Source organism: Cimex lectularius, unplaced genomic scaffold, assembly GCF_000648675.2.
Source record: "Cimex lectularius strain Harlan isolate CLEC.00 unplaced genomic scaffold, Clec_2.1 scaffold30, whole genome shotgun sequence".
In the NCBI taxonomy this organism is placed as follows: Eukaryota; Metazoa; Arthropoda; class Insecta; order Hemiptera; family Cimicidae; genus Cimex; species Cimex lectularius.
This window is the reverse complement of record NW_019392730.1, coordinates 2302429-2323207: the sequence shown is the minus strand read 5'-3', so window position 1 is coordinate 2323207 and position 20779 is coordinate 2302429. Positions and strand designations below refer to the sequence as shown.

The 20779-nt window shown below is 32.7% G+C and overlaps 1 protein-coding gene across 1 annotated transcript in view; it reads left to right on the top strand.

Annotated features, from left to right (window-relative positions):
- LOC106662634 (alpha-2A adrenergic receptor) overlaps positions 1-20779 on the top strand; it is a 403288-nt gene that overhangs the window by 312004 nt on the left and 70505 nt on the right. The gene's annotated exons all lie outside the window — the stretch shown is intronic.

Genomic DNA, 20779 nt, shown 5'->3' with positions numbered 1-20779 from the left:
ATTATTGACAATCCCTTTCTATCGTATTACGTTTGCTTTGGATCACTTCATGCAGCCATAAAAAATAAAGTAGAAAAAAGTTTTAATTCAACTTGTGGTCGAATGACAATGAATCACTACGAATAAAATATTAACCATTTATTGACAAATCAGAAAAATTAAACCTTTTGCCACTAATATAAATTTGCAAAACTTAACTAAAAAAATTCGTGAAAAAAGAGAATGCGCTAGCGCCAATTTGAAGTAATCTGAATTGGCTATAAAATGCAATCGACTCCAATTACAATATATATATAACTATACAATATATAATAAAATATATATTTTATGACAAGCCATTTCATAAAGGCCAAAGCGACATAAACAATCAATAAGGCAGAGTTCCAACGATTGAGGAGGCAGACTAGAGGACGGGCAGGCCTAAGGGAGAGCCACGCTGGATTTGGAGTTACTCGGTTGCTTGCGACTTTAGAAAGAAAATAAAGTAAAAATAAAAGTGTGTGATGTTATCAAGACAAAAAAACTGCTAGTGAAAAATTCTTGTGGAGGGGTGTTCGTTCATAAAGGTTCGTTACACTATACTATACAACTTGTTAAAAAAAAATATTATCAAAATACACCGTGTATTACAAAACATAATTTTATTCATTAATTAAACATAATTTTTAATTAATTTTTTTATCTTTATCAAATAAATCAAAAAATATTCAGGCTTCATTGTCTGCCAAATTTTCAGGTCCATACAAAGAAGTCGCTATTTTTAACAAGGTTTCTTACCTCCTCGAGTCTATAGAAAATCCCGCAATTAAACTTCACGCTCAATTAACGCAAATAAAACCCCAATGTGCTATCGATAAAAAAATAGATAGATTACTACACTACTTTAATATTATCTTATATCCTTCCCTTTCTTATCGTAGGATCCAAACCAACCAGTGTTTATCGGTTAGAGATCTTTGCCATTGTACCCAGAATTTTTAACACATAACTTGTTGAAAATAATTTATACTTTTTTGTAATTTTGGCGTATTTTTCATTTTGTACTATTTTTGTAATTTTTTTTGTACTGTTTAATTTTTCGTAAACTGTTGTACTCATTTTTTGTAAATTTTGCATAATATTCTTTTATACTAATTGTTGTTCATTCTACAATTTTTTTGTACCAAATTATTGTAAATTTTTATACTAAATTTGTGTTATACTGACCTTTTGTAAATTTTGCGCAATTTTATTGTTATACTAATTTTTTGTAAATTTTTCATACTGATATTTTGTAATTTTCTTTTACACTAAGTTTTGTAAATTTTGTATAATCTCGAAATTAGGTTTTAGTTATTCCTCTAATTGAAATAGACAAGTAACAAACAAGCGGAAAAAAAAGAACACAAGCAAGCTCTCCAAATAGAAAAAGCTTCAATATCGTCCCCATTATCTGACTCTTGGAATTCAGCCTTATCGACAAGAAACGCAGCGTAATGCAGCGGAGCAAAGTGTTACTTATGCTTCGTTCTACAGCGTTCTCACTCTTCTTTTATCACCGATGCACGGAAGATGACGCTTCTTCTAGATCTGAAGAACAGAACTTAAAGTTGATTATTACCCGCTGCGGAAGAATGTGCAGCCTGGCAGTTAAGAGTTCTCCCAGCATATGTTGCAGTTCTTCGACAACTTTGAGCATGTTAGTCAAAAAAATTTCTTTTTTATTCTTTTTCATGCCATAGGAGTATTTATGACAAGCCATTTCATAAAGGCCGCCAAAGCGACATAAACAATCAATAAGGCAGAGTTCCAACGATTGAGGAGGCAGACGAGAGGACGGCGGCAGGCCTAAGGGAGAGCCATCGCTTGCAACTTTAGAAAGAAGATAAAGTAAAAATAAAAGTGTGGATATTATCAAAAAAAAAAAAAAACTGCTAGTGAAAAATTCTGGTGGAATGGTGTTCCTTCATAAAGGTTCGTAACACAACTTGTCCAGTCAAAAGGAAACCAAAAAACTAACTTTACACTTAATTACTTTCTATCATAAGAAAAATTCCCTTTTCCTTACTAAATTAGTTGTAACCATTTATAAGATATATTTGATTCATTAATTTGTTATTCATATAAAAAGTTTTTTATGTTTAACTGGTACAGAATTATTATTTTATTTTTTATAACCATATTAATCCCACAACGTTATAAATACACGCTCCCACAACGTTATAATTTGGAAAATGTAATTCACCTTGATGGTTCTTATTTTTCCTTATTTTTTTAAATCTTCCTGTTGCATCCAAACTGCCCTTTTCAAAAGCACGATTCGATCTGCCTTTTCAGCCTTTCTTTCTTTTCTCCTTCAATTCTTTTGTTACACCTACTACTGTCGGGCGGGTATTTTGAAATTTATCGTGTTAACGGAAACTCTGTGTATAAAATAAATACACCCAGCAGGCTTGAAACAAAATGATGCAAGGAACACTTAATTGGAAACACTCACAGAAAACATCTCACACAGAATCACAAAAACCCTCAACAATTCATACAAAATTAACTTATAAATAAAACAAAAAACACATTTTTATGACAGTAAAACACACAAAAAATCGAGAAATACCAACCGGCTAGCACAATAACAAACATAGACTTGTCAAAAGCTAGTTTATAAATAAACACAATGATACTATTACTATCTCGATTGGCAAAACAACACGCTACGGAAAAATTTGCAATACTGAAATATTTCTGAAGTTTGAAATAATTGTCTGAAAAATAAATAGGGTGAAAAGATGGTGCACTATGAAACGTTGTGGGCTCAGTATTTGTCATTGATCACATTTTCAATTTTGATTTTTTACCACTCTACGAATAAAACAACATAAATTTCTAAAATTATAAAAAGATTGGTTTATTACGAATGACATGAAGTAAAAAACATTACATTTTCATTAACAAAATTAGCAATTTGGACAAAATTTCTTGTATATACAGTTTATTCTTTTTAATTCAGCATTATTCTCTGCAATAAATGTATAAAAGTCCCTTTCAAGGTGTTAATATTAATTAGTTCGAAATGTTCATTTGTGTGACAATTAAGTGAAAAAGGATAGATAGATCGATTAAATTGGTTCCGAGAATGTCGGGTCGAGAACGGCGTTTTTGTCGCCAGACGTCTGATGAGTAAGGATGCGTGACGTGGAGGCATTAGCTTTCTCACGATCACTCTTCTTTTCAATTTCCTCACCGGTGAACGTAATGACTTCCGTCCTCTTATCAAAGAATTAATCAGCTCCCCTCTTCCATCTTGCCAATCCTTTATCCGAAACTTCTCGCCGTAGCCGAGCCATTTGTCAAGAAACGGTTGTACCCCGTCCTCCGGTTCTTTTTCGCTTTTAGGGGATTTATTTAATAGCGGTTTTTATTTTATTCCCCTGACGGATAGCCTCTAATACCATGGCACAGTTTCGACTACAAATCGCCTCCATGAAATAAAATCACTATATTTTTTATGGCTATATATTCCAGCCAAAAACAGAAAAACCCTGTTAGTAAAACTAGATAGAAAGTTTAAATTTTCATTGAAACATCATAAACTGTAAATTTAAAAAAATACTATATAAAAATATACCATATAAAAACATATTATTAAGGTTTTCAAATGATTAATTAATACCCGGAATTTGGTTAAGCATATCAATAATGGATTAGATAATCATAGACGGCATTATTAGATAATCTTTTTACTTTTTAGAAAAACTTAGCAAGCTATCCGCTTTAAAAACATGAGTTAAAAATATATATCCATATATATAAGGCTTCTTCATTAAACTTTCAGTAAAAGGAATCCATTAAGCACTCCAAATGTTTGCAACTAACTTATGTCTATACGCTTGTATCACAAAACGTGTGATTAATTAATGAAAGACAAACATTTGTAAAAACAAATCTGTAAAATTATTTTATTAAGTAACAGCTTCCTGATAATAAATTAAAATTGTTAATGAAGGGAACAGTCCAAGAAAACAGCCATTTATGCCAAAAACACTTATCTTTTTACTTTAGTTATATTTATAGGCGCAACTATTAGCATTTAAACTTTAAAGATTACATTTCTATATTTGTATAAATGTACATCTTTATCAAAACCTTGAGATTAATAATAAATCAAATTGCAATTTTCTAAAATCGCGTCTATTCCGTCGGTAACAAGTCAATGGTATAAAGTAGAAACAGTAGTGACCTTAGAACACTCCTCTGCGGGACTCGAATCTTACAGTTCTAACAGTTAAAAAAATAAAGTTTGTTGTAAAATATGATATCGATTAATTTGTGTGCAAGTTGTGAAGCGGTCTGATTTGTGGACAACAGTTAGATCATCACTGGAAAAATCCAGCTGAAAATCTGATGACTAATGATCAGACTTCCGTCTGTAATAAGTAAATAAATAACGACAGAGCGCTAAAATCAATACGAGTAACTATGAATGTTTGAACTTACTTTTATAACACTTTTCGATTTATTTAAAGTAAAAATTTTTGAACAGGAGCTTTTATTATGCCATTATTTTATTGTTTTTGTAATAATTCTACTTAATTTATGATGTCAACATAATTTTTAAGTTTACACTTTAACAAAGTTTTAATTTCATGAGTAACTCTGAAATACAAACATGAAGCCTCGTGTATTATACCGATTTAATTATTAGTACGTATGTACGTATGATAATTAATTAAAAAGAAAATTAATGCCTATATGTAGAAACCGTATAATGGTGTGTGCGCGCATGCGCGCGTGTGTGTGTGAGAGTGGGTAGGTGTTGTAACAATAGAATCAATCTAATGAAAAATACTTCTTTTTAAGAGGATTCCCTATCAAATTCGAATTTTACGACGTCTTGCGGTCTTTCCGTTGTATTATCGATAAGTGATTAACCGTTAAAAGGAAACCCTTTGATAGGTTTAAAAGCCTTTTCAATGGACAAGCCTTGATTCAAGGATGACCGAAATGATTCAAATACCGTCTGACAGAAACCTCCTTTTTACTTAGCAGGACCTTTTTGTTTGTGCTCTATCCAACCAGAATCAAACGAATTTTTTTACCGAACTTCCTTTTCCGCGGATGATAGCCTTGTTTTACACGTTTACCGCAGAAATTGAATCGAATCACCTTTTTTTTATAACTCATTTGATCATTTTTGTAAAGCAAGAAGAACAAAAAAACGAGCATTGTTTAAGCTTCAACTTTGAGAGCCGACATTATTTCGAGGGACGGCTTTTAATATGGAAAGTTGGCAAATACAAACTTTCGTATCGAACAAAGAGGGAGTTATTAAGTTTCGTTAAACCGTGGGAAAACGGATGAAATTGAAATTTTCTTTTAATCCGGACGATAAAGGTTTTATAAAACAAAATCAGCATTAAATCTATAATAAAAAAAATGTTATAAAATTGAGCTGAGGATGGAAATAAGACCGTGTGAAAGATGGCTTCCATCATCAATTTTCCACCATTTCACGAGGTCCTTTTTTCACCAGCTCGTCCCGGCCCTCAACCTACTTCAACACTTCTGAGAAACGACAGTGTTGGTACGGGCGGGGTGGATGGCGGAAATCGTATATATACTCAGCCCCACTTCCGTTTAGTGGATCGCTTTAAAAGCTACCCCTTCACCCGGCGCCACTCGCACCCTATTTCCGGTCGAGCTTTTATGTTACCTTTGCCACTTACCCTCTCTCCGAAGGTTTTATACAATAACACTCCTTAAGGTGTTGTTTCATCGGATTTCTCCTATATGGGGCGTACCTGGTGCTCCTTCCGTATATATTTCTATTCATCCTGCTTCATTAGGCTCAAATTAAAAATTCCTACTTGGAAAAACAAAAGTTTTCTATCGTATACTTAGAATTATGCATTTTGTTTGACTGTTTTCTGTTAGTATAAGAACAAATTCATCAGTTTTAAAAGGCAAAAGAAGATTTTTTTTCAACTTGCCATAATCGTCTGGCTACTAAAGATTCAACATAAACTCCATACATTCAGCATATTCATTCAGGTTTTTATATTTATTTAAACTTTTTAGAAAATGTACTCCCTTTATTCTAGCCCATATTTAGAATTTTATCTTAATAAATTGAAGTTTCTATCATGTAATTTCAATTATATGATATTTTCTGCTGACGTTTAAACTAATTAATCTAGTATTGTGACAGTTTGATATGAACAAAATAAATCTTAATGTTTTTTACGCAATTTAATCATCTCCTGGTCTGAATAGTCTCGCTCCTTCAAAATCAAGTGGAAACCATCAACACTACAAAAATTCGTTTAACTTTCTTTCCAATATTTCCAAAAAATATACTATCTGTTTGAAAGCGACAGTTTTATGTATAAAATGTAACCAAAATGTATTCATTTGTTTTCATTTTCGAGCTTGGTACACAACGTAGGTCAAAAAAATTAACATTAGCTCTTAAACATTTTACGATTTGAACGTGAATCGCAAATATTAAGTGAAACGCGAATTTTATACTGTTATAATGCTTTACTCCTCAAAGCCATTTCTAGGGCTTTGGACAAGATTATAACACGGTTTTCGTAATCCTCCCCGAGGTATAATACCGTTTATGTAAACAATGGACAAGTCGGAATTTCTCACGAGATGGGCACTGCAACAAGTCGGAATCTCCAGCTCCCAGCTTAATAAGGCGGAAGGGATTAGATTTGCCTGGGAGATAATGACCCTTAGGATACGTTTCAAACCGTTAAAGGTAGTTAGTTTCTGGGGTAATTCCAAAAGTATTTATTTAGCTGTGCATTTAGACGTTTGCATAATTTTCGGCAGAGGGCATGTTAAATTCAATCCGAGAATTAATTTTCGTTTATTATTCCTTCGTTATCATGCTTTTAGGCCAATTTTCATAACTGAACACGGCCTATAATATATGAAACAAAAATAAAGAAATTGTTGATTTATTGATTTTTTTTCCGTCAAAACGTTGTTATTAACTTGCCACTTCTAGTCGTTTAAATTCCTGCCCTAAACCACCTTTTTACTTGATACAATTCTTTTTGTTCGAACTTGAAAGCGAATGAACTAAAGATTTTTTCAACTTCATTAATTTTAGCATTGTTACTATTGTCTGTTTACCACAGGAATAGAATATCATAATCATCTTTTTGGTTATTAAACAAAAGCACTGTTTATCAACTTTCAGAGCCGATATATTTCGGGGACGGCTTTTATTTCGGAAAGTTTGCAAATACGAACTTTTCTAATGGCGTTATCAAATGTTGTTACAATGTTAAAAACTGGTTATATTGCTTTGATGAACAAAAAAATGGGTCAATAAAACTCATAATAGGGTTCACGAATAAAAAATATATCAATTCTCAAGCACCATTTCAATCATATACATTACAGATTAAAAGAATTTTTTTATATATATATATATTAATTTTGTTTCAACAAATGTTTTCCAAAATCAGATCAATTGCTGTCAACGTAGGGATCATTATCCACAAACACTTTTTACATTAAAATTCAATAAAATCTGAATATTTAGATTCTAACTACATTTTCAAAATCTTCAAGCAACCTGATTACCTTGTTTTCCAAAATAGTAGCCGTTGAAGTCTTTAATCGTGGTGCATTGTGGTTTGAACGTGGGAATACGTTGAGCAGAGATCTTTGAGTCACATCATCATTTTCTATAAATAATGTGAATGAGATACATTAGCTGTTTAAGGATATTATAGGAAAATTAAGTATCAAATCCGTTGAAAAAATTCGTGAACAATTCAGAACTACCTCGCGGTATTATACCTAGGTACTATACCTAGATGATTTTAATATGTTTAACCTACTTAAAGACAGGAATAAAGCCGGGAACACACTTACCTGATGCAACGCTATGCGAAGCTACTCGACGCTCACACAACTTGTATCACAAATCACTATCACAATCGCAACGCCTCTCTTGTTCTTAATGAACTATTTTGAGCAAAACCTTGTAATAAATTATTAGTTAAATTTTATGAGGACAACCACGTAATAAATTGTTTGTTAAACTTAATTGTTTTAAATAAATCCATTACAGTCCGTGGTCTGATTGACCAATTAACTTTTTTCAATTAATACTAAACCGAAGGTCATGGGTTCGAATCCCGCTCGTGACACTTACTTTTTTATCTCGACCAATACCTTTCTTAAATATTAATTAATTGAAAAAAGTTTTAAATAAAGTTATTCTGGTGTTTTGATAAGTTTTGTTCCTAACCATCATAATTAAATAATTTTTATAAAAACTGTAATTTGGCTTACATTAAAATAGGAATGTTGTAATTAATATAACGACAAAATTACATATACTTAGTTTGAAATAAACTCCAAAAATATGAGAGCCCTATTCTGAAGCTTTTCGACGAAAACGGTGCAATTTTCTGAGGAAAACCATGAAATAAATTGTTAGTAAAATTTGTTATATCAAAACATGATATTTCCAGTGTTTTGATCAATTTTCTACGAAACCATTAATTTTTTTGAAATAAAAATGTAATAAGTATAAGTAATTGTAATAAGTGTTGTAATTAATATAACGACAAAATTACATATACTTAGTTTGAAAAAAACTCCAAAAATATGAGAGCCCTATTCTGAAGCTTTTCGACGAAAACGATCTAATTTTCTGAGGAAAACCATGAAATAAATTGTTAGTAAAATTTATTATATCAAAACATGATATTCCGGTGTTTTGATCAATTTTCTACGAAACCATTAATTTTTTTTTAAATAAAAATGTAATAAGTATAAGTAATTGTAATAAGTGTTGTAATTAATATAACGACAATAATACGTGTAGTTTGAATAAAAATGTGAGTGTCCCGTTCTTTTATCTTCGACTGTACTCGATTACCCGACGAAAATCTGGGCAGTGGGGATCGCATAGCGTAGAGTAGGGTAGCGTTGCAGAGCATCGGGCAGTAATATGGTACCAGTAATATGGTCACAAAGAAATGTCAATCTTAAAGAAGATATATTGCAATTATATGGAAAATGCACTATATTATTGAAAGAGAGTGTACTTCTGTATTTAAATTATGCTAAATAAAATAATTTCAATTGCTAAATAAATCAGAGTTTATTGACTTGTACCTTAATAATTTCAAAAATTTAATTAAGCCATATATGTTTAGCGGTCATAATTGACTATGTTAATAATTTCGATTGAATAGTATTTTTATGTAATGTCTTCATTGAGACGAAAAAGTTAGTGTCACGAACGGGATTCAAAAAAAGGTATTGGGTTCGAATCCCGCTTGTTACACTAACTTTTTCATCTCAACCAAGACCCTAGACAAAAAGAATATTTAAAATAAATCTAATTAATTTTGCGCACCACGCTTGGCACTATCGCAAAGTTAATATTATAATTTAATATTTCAAAATTTTAAACCTTTGCCATTTTAAAATGCTGGTCTCTATGATTTATAAGCTATATTTATTGTTAAAACAAGGAGAAAAATTATGATTTATAATGTTTGTTACTAAATACTGTATTACTTAAAATTAAGTTATGAATTGAAATATTTAGTTAATGATTAATTGTATTTTTTATTTTTTGTATGAACTAAAAATTTACATCAGTAGCAAAATGTTGTAACTTATATTATTATATACATAACACAATCCACGCTCTATCTTGTCCTAAGTTTCATTTCAAAAGGTCGGTAAATAGATTTCCCCACGATTCTTCCTTACAAATTATATTTGGTTCAAACGAGGATTTAATTTAAATTTGCGTCTGCAAGTAGAACTCGTTTTGAATATTATCCTATCGATCATCTTTCAAGATCCGCGTTTCCTCATAGCTTTGGCTTTTAAATTTAAAGCTTTCAACATCATGACCTACTTTATTTTAAGTGAGTATATAACGTTTTTAATAGACAATCTTTTATAGAATGTTATAATGAAAGCGTTCTTGACCGAATTTCAATGTAGAAAAAAAAAATTTACAAAAAGAGGTAGAAGTGGCGTTGCCAATTGACAACAACATAAATCAAAAAGAGACGTCCGAACCCTGTATTGGCCTATTGGCCAATAATGACAAGTGATCAGTTACCGGATGGGGGAATAATCCGTCATTGATGAATTGAACCAGTCCCGGGTGCCTGGAGGAGCGAGGCCCGGGACGGACATGAATATTCACAAAGCAGCTATAAAGTTGTCTTAACGAGTTTGACAATTACTGAAGAGAGGGACGGACGAATTTATTGACGAAAAATTCAACAGAATAATTCATGACGATGTAAACTGGCTTCGAGTCCGATCCGACATAAATAAAAGCCGCCTTGGATTCCCGCTCCTCGGACGGAAAGGGGATTTCATTAAAAATGTATTAAACGAAAAACGTTTTATTGAATCAGATACTATTATCATTATTTAAATAGCTTCTCGATTTAATTGCAGTCCTGTTTACCCTCAATACCAATTTTGGCACGTTCTCCATCAACAATTTCTTTAATTCAAATAAGTCAGAGATTTCTAGTTAATGAACCACTTAAACTGCTCAATAGATCCATTAACACATGAATATATTCGGTAATAACAGTTGTAGAAAAGATTTGTTTATGTACATTTTAAGGTTGAATTTTTTTTTTAAGGTTGAAAATCATGTTATTAAGAAAAAATATTTTTATTACAAGAGGGACAATATCATAGAGATGCAAAATTTTACCCATTTAGGCTGACAGCATATTATTCACTTCAGATGTCCAGTCAGATTTTAGCAGGTTTTTTTTGTAACTTATAGTTTCCATCTTATATGTAAGATCATCAATTATTCGTACATAATAATTTTTTGTATTTTTAGGGCCAGCAAACAACATTGGCCATCGCCCCACTTTCGTATATAAACATTTCTTATCTTTCTCGCGTTCTAGTTTCTTTTAGGTTTCTCTAGCCAAGTGATGATGTTTTACGACATACTGGTAATCAACAATCTCTTTTCTTTATACTATTGCTATCCTCAGGGTCTTGTCAATTTTGGATAAAATAACAAATAACAACCAGAAATGACAGAGAAACATGATAAAAACATGATATTCTGGTTAGCAAACATACTACCCAAGAGTATTGAGGTATTCACATGCCAGACTAAATTCATACTACCTCAGTTAACTCGATATTCTTCGGGATAATTGGGGATAATCCTTCCATTCACGCTAATAAATTACATTCACTAGTTTTCGTGGTTCGCTTGGCTAATTATTATCTTTCAATTAATTAAGGTTTATAGTATATTCGAAACCACGAACTTCGTGCTAGATACGCCGCTGCTCTACCACTTGAGTTATCGTGACTTCGATCATTTGTCGCCGAGAATCGAATAGATTACACGACATTTGAAAAAGAGCAAAAAGGAGGGAAAATTCAAAAGGTGGGGTTGAGATAGGAAGTTTTTTTTTTTTTTTNAACTCTTGGTCCAAAGAGTTTCTTCCCTACTTTTACGGTTATTTTTCTATCCGAGAACAGATGCAGGATATTTCGGACTAATCTGTTTGGAGTTTTTAGGCACTCTAGTTTAAGGGACAGTTCTACCAAATCCACGTTATCGTACGCGGATTCCAGATCGACGAAGAAGGAAAGGATTGATTTATTATTGGATATAGCCGAGTATGTGTCGCTGAGGAATTGACAGTGAGCATCCGTTGTAGATTTCCCTCGCCTAAAACCGTATTGGAAGGAGGGAAGCAAGTTGTTAGATTCCACAAACCATTCCATTCGTCTATGAATTATTCTCTCGAAAGTCTTGAGTAAACATGAGCTTAGGTATATTGGGCGGTAAGATTCTGGATGAAAATCTTTTTTACCGGGTTTCTTAATAGGAATGACTAAAGAGTCTTTCCATTCTATTGGAATATCCCCAGTTCTCCATATATGGTTAAAAATTTTAACTAATAATATTTTACTCGAGTTTGGTAAGTTTTTAATTATAGGATAGCTAATTCTATCTAGGCCTGGGGCGGTATTTGAGGTTGATTTTATCGAGAGTTCCAATTCTGTATATGTAAATTCTTTTGAGAGAAGGTGATCTTGTGCTTCAGATTCTGGAGTGTTTAATTGAGGGGCGGCAAATGGAGGTGCTAGTTTACTGATTAAATCCTCGGTCCATTCGCCAGGTATTAGAGGACGTCTATTTGATGATTTCACATTTGAAAGGGTTTTAAACATGGTCCACACTTCCTTAGTCGGTGTCTGTCTGTTTAGGTTGCTGCAGAACTTTATCCAACTCGATTTCTTATTCTTTTCAAAAGTCTTTTTAGCCATATCTAACTGTCTGGAATAAATGAGAAAGTTATCTTGACTGGGAGTCCTTCTGTAATCCGCTAGCGCTTTTTTCCTTGCTATTACTGCCGACTTACATTCTTCATTCCACCAGTAATTGGAGAGCCTATAATTATTACTATTTTTGGTTTGGGGGATCGCTTGGGTGCACGCCTCACGCAGATCTTTAATGAAGTTAGAGTACGATGTATTGTTATTTTCCAGTCTTCGTAAGGATGATCCGTTCATAAGATTTTTGAATTTGGGCCAGTTCGCTTTGTGCGTATTCCAAGTCGGAGTTAGGGGGGAGCTTGTTGATATATTCTGTTTTACAGTTTGTTCATGGATTTCTATTAATATGGCTAAGTGATTTGACCCTAACGAGTCCTCCTGAACTGACCAATTGAATTTATGGGCAATGGACTTTGAACAGAATGTGACATCAACAGCTGAGTTGTTGTATTGGTTTGAAGAGGGCACTATTGTAGGGGAACCGTCATTTAAGAATATTAGGTCGTTGTTTTCTATTATTTCTAACAGGTCGGCACCATTTTTCTTAGTTATGGAGCAACCCCAGCTACGGTTGTGTGCGTTTAAGTCGCCAGCAAATAAAACTGGTTTTGCGAGGCTTTTTAGGACGTTATCCCATTCAATTTTGGAGACTTTGTTGTTAGGAGGGTTGTATACAGAGCAAACAGTTAAATTCTGTTCGTTGGGTATTTTGATTGAGATGACAGCACATGAGATTTTACGGGCAGTTGAGATTATCCTAACATTGGAATAGGGAATGTTACATCTAATCAAAATTGCAGAGCCTCCATATCCATCCCTTCCATCACAACGAATAGTGTTGAAACCTCGAAAATTGACGTATACATCCCTTTTGAACCATGTCTCCGATATTATTGCAATTGCGATGTTTTCTGATGCTAAAAAGGATTCTAAACTTAATTTATTAGAGATCGCAGAGCGGGCATTCCATTGAAGAATCTTCATAACTGTAAAAATCTATGAGAGTGTGAGTAAATGATTTGGGACAAATCAGATTTGTCCTGATAAAACCATTATTCGATCTTTGATTTTTTCTATTAAATTTATATCGTCCAACATTTTAAAGTCGGAGTTTTCCAGATCGTGTTTTATACTTTTTATGATGGAAAATATGGTCTCAATAATGATACTATTAGGGTCATTATTTATCTCATTTGAAATCTGCCTAGTATTCAAAGTAAATGATTTCATTAAACCCCCTTTGACATTTTTGGGTGTTTTTTCTCTGAACAGAGCTTCTTTGTTTAATGACAAGTCATTTGAATCCATTAAAAGTGGGGGAGAGAGGATTCTAGTTCTTTTTAGAGCTCTCTTATGGGTGCTAGGTGAGGGGAGATTATCGGGATTAGGTTTGTTAAGCGGTGGGAATTCTTTAAAGTTATCTACGCTAGGTGTAGGACATGCTAGTTTTGCAGAAAAGGATGAGCCGGAGACAAGGGTTTTGGCTTCGTTGTATGAGCAGTTTGATTCTCCCATGTTTTGTTTTATTTTCTTTTCTTTTAAGAATTGAGCGCACTTTGTGAAGTCATTTGATTTGTGATCAAGGTTGCAATGGACGCATTTTATGATTGGGTTACTGCAGGTAGAAGATTCGTGTCCTTCCCCACAATTTCCACAACGGACAGAACCTTTACATTGAGCCGCTATATGTCCGTATCGAAGGCAATTTTTACATTGGACGACCCGTTGGATATAAGGAAAAACATCGCATTGAACGTAATGGATTATGACCGCAGGTGGTAATCTTTGTCCTCTTATTGTTATCAGGATAGTATTAGTGGCGATGTATTTGTCATTATTATCAGTTGTTACTCGTCTATTCAATCTTTTAATATCCAATATATCTAGGGTTTCTCCATAAGGAGATTTTATGTTTTCTTTAATTTCATCTAGTGTGACATCTTTGTGTACTCCTTTAATTAAAAATTTTCTAATTAGAAGGTGCGAAGGGATGTACGTATTAAATCCTTTTTCGATCAATGGTTGAGCTTTCAATAATTTGTTCGCAGATATTGCATTATTGAGTTCTACTCGCAGTCTGTTTCGTCCTAATTTTATGATTGATGTGACTTTGTCTGAAATCTCCTTGCATTCATGGTGGATCAATCTCCCTATACACATAGGATGAACGCGAGATATTCCCGAACTGTCTCCATTCTGACTCTCTATTATAATATTAAATGGACCAGGGTCTGTGGTACGGAATTCCATTCCTTTTGTGGAAAATGTAGGGTGAGAATTGTGGTTGGGAGGCTTAGATTCAATGTTGATCATGGTTGTTATTTCCATATTTTCCTTTTTGTCCGGAGGTACATTAACAAACCCTCCACTCCTTTCACTCATCTTATGTGCGAGTAATTATTCAAGGCAATTCTTATTTGAACGATGGTTAGAAGCGATGTGAACCAGAAAATTTATTTCTGAATTCAAAAACAGCGTTTCGATGTCGATAAGAGAGACGTAAACACACTAATCCGTCGATGTGCACTCCTCGGAGTCTAAACCGATACTGTGATATAGGAAGTTGCTGTCCGAGTGGATCGAAGTCACGCTAGTCAAGTGGTAGAGTAGCGGCGTATCTAACCGAAGGTCGTGGGTTCGAATCCGGCTCGTGACACTGACATTTTCATCTCACCTAAAAACTGTAATTAATTGAAAGCTAATAAATTACATTGACACGTTTCATTCACGCTATCCCAGATTATTTAATATTCCTTGAAGTACTTATGAATAAGCCCCTTATTCACGCTAATAAAATACAATACATACATACTACCCCAGAGAACTCGATATTCCTCTGAGTAATTAGGGATAAAACCTGCCATTCGCGCTAATAAATGATAAACGCAGCACAAATCGTTCCCATTAATTATTCATTATGTTTGTTTTTTTCTACGAATAAAGACCCTCGCGTATTTAAAATATTATAATTATAAACGTTTAACTATTACGTTTGATATATATATTTGCGAAAACTAAAAAGAACATTAAATAGGTTTTATGATTATGAAGTCCTGGTTCAAAAATCAAGGTTTTGTTTTAAGCTGTTAACTCTTTATACTTTCGTTTTCTTTTTAACCAATATTAAATGATAAATATTTGCTTTTTTTGTTTGAACAAAGACTCTCAGATTTTTAAAGATATTCGTGAAATATTATTTCTGAGGGAGGAAATGAAAGCTAATTTACCGAACTTAAAAAAAATCTCATTTTTAAAAGAATGTCTTTTTTAAAAGTAAGTATTATTTTTTTATTTTTTACTATTGTTTCGAGAAAATAAATAAACCTCGTTAAACTTTATTTGTTCAGTAAACCTTACTTTTTAAAATGCGAAGTGCTATGATTCTTGAAGTTTGAATTAAGAAAAACTGAGATAAAATATTCTTTTTTTGTGTTCAGGTATAAACTACCACGTCGAGAAGAATAGTGAACCTTTTCTAAGAAGTAAACGTTCTTCAACAGGCGAACCTATTAATAATCCCTTTTCCAAATAATTCTACCGGAGGAACTCAAGGCTCGTTCAAGAAAGCCGTACCCCCCTCCCCAGGAGAAAAACCCCTTTTCAAAAAAATAGAAAGCCTCTGAAAAAAACTCAATCAGTCCGATTGCACAGTACGGGATTGTTTCCTTCGAGAACAATACAAAGAAGCAAGAAGGCGATTCGTTATGTTCGGCTCCCCTTTTGTCAAATAGATAGAAGTTAATCTCCCCTTCCCAGTTTCGACAACCAAAACCGATCTTTTTTCAGAAGAACGCTCAAGATCGTCTTTTCATCGTTTCCAACTCGGCCGAATATTGTGTACAGCAAGAAAGCAAACAAATTGCTATCCCTGACCGTAACTTATTCCGATTTCTCGTTTCCAGAGAATTTTGTTTGGGACGATAAATTTTGAGCAAATTGAGTTTACAATCCCTTAACGGCCTTTAGTTCGTAACGAAGAAAAGTAATAACCAAATTTACAACTTTGGGTGGACATTTTATTTTCTAATCTATATTTATCAGCTTTCACTAACAACAGGTTACATCAAAGCAATATCCGCTGATTGCATATTGGCTAGTTAGCATGGATTTATTCATGGCCTTTGACAATCGCCTAATTGTATGGAACCATTTTGGAAAATGAGTTTATTATATGAAGTAGAAACTTGTCAAAACGTATTCCAATTATTACATTGAAGTGAGAAAATTCTTCTGGTAATATTTTGCCATTTCAACTATTCATTTTCATATTTCATTATTAAGTACATATGACCCCTTACAAAAACATACTTTTTATCATGGTCCACTTTATTCCACAGACGTAGACAAACAAAATATTTTTAGCTGTCTTCGTCTATGGAATAGATTTGATCAAGATAAAAAATAAATTTCCATAACAACCTACAGAATACAATAACAACAACAATATTATCATTATAAGATAATACCGTTTTTATGAATTAGAAAAACGCTCGTATAATTTCTGTTAACTTTTTAACATTCTCTGTATCTTTAGACATTGTATTAAAATTAATTATATACTCATTCACAAGTTTTCGTGGTCCGCTGACCAATTAATATATTTCAATTAATTAAGATTTTTAGTTGAGAAAAAAAGGTGGTGGGAGGTTGGTGTCCGAGTTGATCTAAGTCGCGATAGCTCAAGTGGTAGAACAGCGGCATATTTATCTCAAGGTCGGGTTTGAATCCCGCTCGTGACACTGACTTTTTTTCTCAACTAAAAATCTTAATTAATTGAAAGTTCATTATATACAATGGGATTTGATCTCATTTTCATTATCATTGAAAATGTATTAAAATTGTTGACAGACGAACGAATAATACACAACAATAAGGTAGTGCTATTTTTTAGAATAGTTATGTTTGTTTGGCTACTCCATTAATTATGCTTTTTAAATAATCACACTTTTGGTTACCTTCTGTCGTATTATTGTAAATGTTTCTTTTATCAAATACATGGTAAATATAAACCTGCTGCTAAATTAATTATCTCTCGGTACAGACTAATAATCATAATATATTTGCATATATTTAAGGATTTACATATACAGTATTGTTTCGTCTAAAATTGACCAACAACGCCCTTCGTTCAATGAATGAACTATGAGATAAATAAAAAAGTAGGGCCCCAGTCGTTTTATTTGTTAAAAATACAAACATAATAAAGGAACCAAAGTGAAGGAATTAAAAAAACTCTAATATGGCAAAGAGAGAAAACCAAATATTAGATATTAGCCTAATCCTGGAAACCACGCGGATGTTTAATTCATCAATATCAAAATCAATTTATCAATAATTGTAATATTATACTCTAAAATTAAACAAGTAATAATAATACGTAATATAATAATGCTTTATTAGTACAAAAAATGTGTACAAAACATATGCCTTAACATAAAAAAACGGCATGGAAAAAACCGTCTGCCGAAATTTACAAATAATATTTTTATTTAAACAAACGAACCAAATAAGGATATTTCCTTAGAAACTAATTAAATTAAACAAACCTAATGATAGTTTTTACCCATCAAAACGATAAAAACTTGCATAAATCTGCGTTTTAGGCCACAAAACATTGGTCAAGTCTTACAACCTAACTCCAGGTGGCCGCGGTTGCACGTTATCGGCGTTCCACGGTGTCCATTTTTAGCGCTTGTTGATGGAAAAATCCTTTCTGCAGCCGCAAATACCGATTAGCGTATCAACCCTGATCATTCGATCGGCGATAGCTTCGGCACATAAGGAGGATATCGGACGAACCGCCGTCATCCTCTCTCCGTCTATCGGCCTCAAGACTGCCGGACTAAACTGCCCTCCTTACGCGCTCCGGACGGTGGGAAAATCTTATTCCTCATAACCACCAGAAATCGCCTCCAGGGTACCCATGTTGTTCACTGGCGATGGCCTCAGCTGCTCATGATGTAGAAACACCGTCAATTTTTCAAGTCTCTCTACCCAGGCATGCCAGGCTGAACTTCAGTTCTAATTTCATAGTGCAAAATACCTCGGCCTATATTTGACAACTTTGGTCCTGGCATGGTGTGAATTATATTTCCTGGCTTTCCTCTTCTCTCCCCAGCATACCATTTATTGTTGGAGAGGAGGGAATTAATTTATTTTAACCAATTTTTTGTAACAAACAATGGGGTAACAACATAAATATTTCATGTATTGTGCAACAAACAGACCCAGTTGGTTTTACGACATACTTCGTCATCCGTGACCACCTCTTGAACTTCGGAAGAAATTTTCAATTGATTTAAACGGTTTATATCTAATAACACAAATTAAAACCTAATCACTTCACGTTTTGGTTTTATCGAAGTGGAATAATAATCTCTACTCAATAGACATATATATATATAAATGTGTGTGTGTGTGTGTGTAAAAGATGTTCGTCGAACCTCTTTTAAATTTATATTTATATTTTACCGCGCATCTATAGCGCATGCCCGTGCTAGGCCGGAATAGCAGACAATAGGAGAAGGTTAAGATGGTTAGAAGGTTTTAAGAAGTGGTGTTTTTGATAGACTTGATAATAAAAGATAAAGTGAAATAAAATCTTGTAAATGTCGTTTCTTTGATTACAGAGAAACTCAATCTAGTTTTTGTTTCACCCCAGAGCCAAACTAAAAACGCATTATATATATATATATATATATATACCTCAAAGTTTCTTTTATTTAAAGAAATACATAGATAATTGTGTAAATAATAACAATTTAGACAAACTTCAGTTCTTGCTAAAATTTGAAGCAAAAAACCAGGCAATTGAAATGTTCAATTTTATTTATGAAGCACTTAAATTGAGAGCTTTTATTGTCAATCAATGATGTTTTATTGTTGCGTCATGTAATTATTGATTTTAAGTTAAGCACCATATATTTGATGATGTATTTTGATTACTTCTTACATGCTATTATTATTAATTACATTTGTAAATGATGTCATGTAAAATTTAAGTTGGAAGATATCTTTAATGATTTATGTATCTTATTATTATATATTATTATTTTTTTTATCTTATTATTATATTTTATATATCTTATTTTGCCATTTGGCTCCCCCCTAGCTAGCTTGAAATACAGTATTAATTTATCACTTCACGTTTTGGCATTTTTTTAACCGTAAGCCATAGTTTGACTGGAATAAACAGAAATTGCCAAATTACAATGATTTAAATCCTAAAACAATTTTTACCACGATGAATCATCTCTTTAATGCCGCAATATATACACATCGTTTTATTTCACTTAAAACAATAATATTCATACTACACTATCAATATGAGTACGACGTGAATTCACCCAGGATACGCGGAAAACCCGCGAGTGAAACCGCTCCCGGTCCGGAGGTCAATGGAAAAAGGAGCGGATCGCGCTTTTATGTAGATTCATCATGAATGTTACATCGGGAACGCGGCATATCTTGGCTGGAAAAGCCTGAATTTCCCAGGAGGGCAGTCTCGTCGCGGGTTTTACATCTGTCTTGCGGATTTACAAGAGCCAATATAAAAAAAAACCAGATCCAAGACCGACACACAATGATGGTATTGCACACCTTCGTTACTTAGTGTGATAACATTTTAATTTTTAATTTCTGTATTACATTTTAGAACTATTATTTAAATATTTCCTTAAAGATACCGACATTTCTTCCTAAAAATAAATTTAAATAGATGAAACATTTTACTAACAATATAAACTATTATTTCCAGTGTTTGCTTATCTCTTAAATAACAAAACTCAACTGCAGTTTAAAAATTTATATTTGAAAATAATATCCATTTTTTCTGAGGGTACAGAGATAATTCAACGGAGAATATAATTTGACATTTTTCTACTCGTGGTGAAAAAGTTTCTTTGTTAAATGAGGGTTTTAACGTTTTAAAATCACAAAGATTTTCAAAGTGTTAAAAGAAAGTTATTATAATAGACTGGTATTTTATGACCTCTCTATTTCATAAAATAATTATAATTTTAGGTTCTACTGAAATCAAACTCTTTTCTGAAATCTCTGATTAAAAACTGACGAATTGGAAATATTTGTTAGGTTTAAATAATGGATGTCATATTTTGATCCTAACTACTGTCAAATATGATATATTACTTTACAATATATTACTTTAAATATACAAAATGGTGTTACATTCCTCCAGATTTAGTGATTTTCGGAATTTTACAACAAGGTAAGCCTTGTACAGTACTATGGTATACCAGCGAAATGGAAAATAGCAATTATTCTCTTTTATTATTTTTATATGATGCCGGTGGTATGCGCCAGTAAAATTGATGACAAAATAAAATATTACACAAGAATTTATAAAGGTTAATTTTTATTATTAGTGTCTAGGTTAGATTATCTACTTACGTGTTTACAAAGAATCTATTACGGTTTTTATTTTTAAAAAATTAGATAATTTTTATGCCTA